The sequence below is a fragment of the Brassica oleracea genome, chromosome C3 (assembly GCF_000695525.1).
Source record: "Brassica oleracea var. oleracea cultivar TO1000 chromosome C3, BOL, whole genome shotgun sequence".
Lineage (NCBI taxonomy): Eukaryota > Viridiplantae > Streptophyta > Magnoliopsida > Brassicales > Brassicaceae > Brassica > Brassica oleracea.
Window position 1 is genome coordinate 24,292,976 of NC_027750.1, and position 4,231 is coordinate 24,297,206.

The following is a 4,231-nucleotide window of genomic DNA, read 5'->3' on the forward strand; positions in this document are numbered from 1 at the left end:
GGTTATCGATTTCTCTTCTTCTTATTGTGGCTCTGATACCAAATATAGTCTCAATGATCATATATGAACTCAAATGAAGAACTCTCTGTTATGAACCGTTTAAGTGAATGCCATAACCAAAGGCGGTTTAGACTTTTTCTTTTCTCATGGTTTTCCTTCTCCTTGTATGATTAGGATTTCCTTTTCCTTATTGGTTTAGGATTTGTAATCTTTCCATTTATCTATGACGGTCTATACGTCTTGTAATTTCCTATATATAAAGGGCACATTATGTTATGAATAAGAACAACTAATTCCCTCTTTCTCTTTATTTACAACACGTTATCAGCACAAAACTCTAAAAACCCTAAGCTAAAGATCCGACCACAAACCCCTAATCTCTCTCTATCGGCGATAAACCCTTACGGCGAGAAACCCTTACGGCGAGAAACCCTAATCCCGATCGTGAAACCTTCATCCTTGTTCGACGAACCGACGATCTCATACCTTGTTCGATGAACCGTGAATCTTCATCCTTGTTTGAGAAACGACGATCCGATCTCACCGTTCGACCGACGATCTCGATCCTAGTTCACGATCTTCTCTTTGGTGGTCCATTCAACCCAAATCGGAGGTTAAAGGTAAATATCGAAACCCTAAAGTTAAAATCGAATCCATAAAACATGAAACCCTAACTGCATATATGAAATTGCATATTATGCAAGTAAATCGTGAAACCCTAATACTAAATCATGTCCGATTTGTTTCAAACCCTAATTAATGTTTTTCAAATTGAAATTGATTGAATTGTGCTAAATTCATACTTGAAATTGATTGATTGTTTGATTAAAACCCTAATTGAAATTTAATTGATTGATCCGATTATATGTTTTGAGAATTAAGATCATATGCTTGATTGATTGTTGATTAAAATCGATTGCTTGATTGATTGAATATGTTATATATGATCACATAGAATTTGTATGCTAGGATTGCTAAATTCATACTTGAAATTGATTGATTGTTTGATTAAAACCCTAATGCTTGAAATTGAAACCGATTTAATTGATAAATCCGATTGCATGTTTTAATATTGAAATCGTATGTATTGATCAAATTCGACCAATTTGTTTATGTTTCAAATTGCAATTGGAACATAATCGCATGTTTTATATACAGCTTTATATTTTTATTGTTATTTCATATAGCTGTGTGTAGTAATTATCAGTAGCTATTGTAAATATTTTAATACAGCTGCATATTATTACGATTGTATAAAGTATATAACTTTTGTAAATTAATTAAGTTGACTTCATATGAGTACTCTATGGCTGCATCCTACTTTACGGCTACATATCAACTATTTGCATATAATTTGCTTTGTTTATTGATAACCACACATATACATATCATTATTAATAGCACATGACTATAGTTTCACGTTTGAATACTATTAAAAATGCATATAATTTATTGTAAGAGCATATTGATTGATGTTTCTAAAGCATATAATTTATGGCTGCATATAGATTTATTTTTTTTAGACAGCCGTGTATTGTTCAAAGTTTAAGATTACATTAATCTTCTAATTCTTTTAGGGTTGTTAAGTTAGTAATTTATTATTATTATTACTATTATTTTTTGGCAGTTTATATAATGACTTGTGAGAAATGTAAATATTGATACTTCCTTATAAGTTTTATACACAAATCTATGCATATATAGGTTACGTTCTAAATTTACTTTTTTTATTATTAAAGATGATTGCATTTTCCTAATTTCATTTAAGAAATTTGATTATTATTTTATAATTTCAGTAAACTATGTCAAATTTTATTAGTTTTGAATTAAAGTTTTTGATATTATTGGTGATAACTATTTGGCATTGTACATTGATGTTTTACTAACACATTAGCCATATTTTATGAGCAAATTTTAAGTTTTCCAGGATTATATATTTTCGACAAAGGAGAAAATATTATATGAGATTATAATCAGCTGAAAACTTGATCAGTTGGATCTTCGATCTGCATTACGATTAAGATAAGTATTTTTATTTTTCATACTTTATATCCAAATTTAATTTATAAATGATTATTTTCTTGATATAATAAAATGCTTCTGTTAATACATATCTCTATATAATTTGAAATAATTTGATTATCATATTTCATTACCATTTTATATATATGAGGGTTTTAAGCTTAAGGCTTGGTCTTAAAAGATCCATCTGTTTTGGAGAAAATCCAAAGAAAGATATAATCACCAGAAGTGATTATTTAAAGCTCATTATTTCTTTTGCTTCTAAAGATTACAAGGCCTGAAGTCTGTAATATATCCTAACTATGTTGGATGTTAAGTTAAAAAGTAAAATTTCTCAAGGAAATTTTAATGATGCATATATATGGGGAAATATATATTTTCACATAAGTAATGTTGTCCAGCAGACACATGATTGTGAAAAGAGTATTTGTATCTTGTCTCTTTGAGACTAAGAAAAACAATGAGATTTTGATGTAAGGTCAAAATCAATGAGTTTCTTTATAGAACTCATATTGAAGTTGAGAAAATAAAGATGGTTTTAAAGAAGAGATATAAATCAATCATCTGAAGATGAAAGAAAATTATTGTAAGTACAATACAAGGTAGTAAAACCTTATTGAATGTTCAAGAAGAGGATATATATGATGCTCTAGAAGAGTACATAATATTACCGCACATAAGAATGCAATTTATAATTCTTATTGCATCATATTCTTATAAGTCTCAAAAGTTAAAAGGATCTAAGAAAGAATACATGACTCATGTGGGTATATTGTTGATTCAAAATGTGATTCATTCGAGATTGATAAATTTGTAGTATTATCATCTCGAGGGGAAGAGTTAAAGAATCTCACATTTTATGATAAATCAAACATCCAGAAGATTATGTTTGCACTAAAACTAAGGTTGATGAATCCTTCTCAAAGTAAATCCGTGGGATTTTGAGACACTTATGTTGAGACAATAAGCAAAAGAAATGCTATATACATTTCAAATCAAAAATATTTATCAAGGCAATATAAGTATTTTAGAGAAAGTCTCTATAGCCTCTTATATATTGTACTACACAATTATTAGAAAATGGAGATAAATGTAATAGTAAACCAGAAGTTTACCGAAAGTGAATGTTTGGCAAATCGGTTATGCCATCCCGGTTTAGTAATAATGTAAAATATAATCATATAGACATTCGTTGAAGAACCAGAGGATTCTCACGAATAATCTGTCATATGCTGCTTGCTTATAAGGAAATATAAGAATACGGTTTTTACCAGTCAAATAGATTAGAATCTATTTATACAAGGAGATGTTTTTGGGCTTGATCACCCACTGGTGGACTGAACATCCACCATATACATCGACAAGAAGGTCGTAAGTATCCTTGTCATAGATCTGCAACATGATGTTTGTGATACTAATTGGTAATACTAGTGAATTTACAAGCCTTTGATGATTATTTTATGCATGTGATGATACTTGATGAACATCTTGTAGCTAATGTTCATATTTAAGATGCAACAGCATTGATTCGCATGATGCCAAAGAGTAATTAAGAACTCTCCCCATTAAATTGGTTTGGGTCAGGAACCAAAGATCTCCATCTAGAAAAATTGAATAAGTTGTAGTTGCTCCACCTCACCGCTAAAAGATGGGACCTCAAAGGAGGTTATGAATATGTTGGATATGATCTCCATTGATGATAAAATCTATAAGGTTTTATAAGATTTATTTAATGACTCAAAGTTAGTCTATCCAACATTAGGGAGAGAAAATAAACAGCTGGAAATGAATGAGTTGAATGAATTATCATTGATCATCGGACTAAAGAGCTCGAATAAAAGTCCAAAACTAAATGCATGGACATAATTCTATTACAAATATTAGCATATGAGTTGCCAGACTTGATTACTGACCCTAAAAAGTGATTAAGTCACAAAAACCAGCTGTAAATGCTCCAGTTAAAATGGATGTCCAGAAGGACAATATCAAACTGCTAATAAGTCTAAAGATCGCCTGAAGCGTGATAAACCTATCGGTTTCAAATCCTCAAAAAAGGAGCATGAAGGAGAATGACATTAATGGAGGAATGAGATATTAAAGATCTCGAGAAGAGATAGAAAACATGACAAGAAAGAAATTCAGGTACCTGAGAATTACGAAATCTCAAATAGCTATGTCATGTCTGAAGCAATATGGAACTGATATTAAA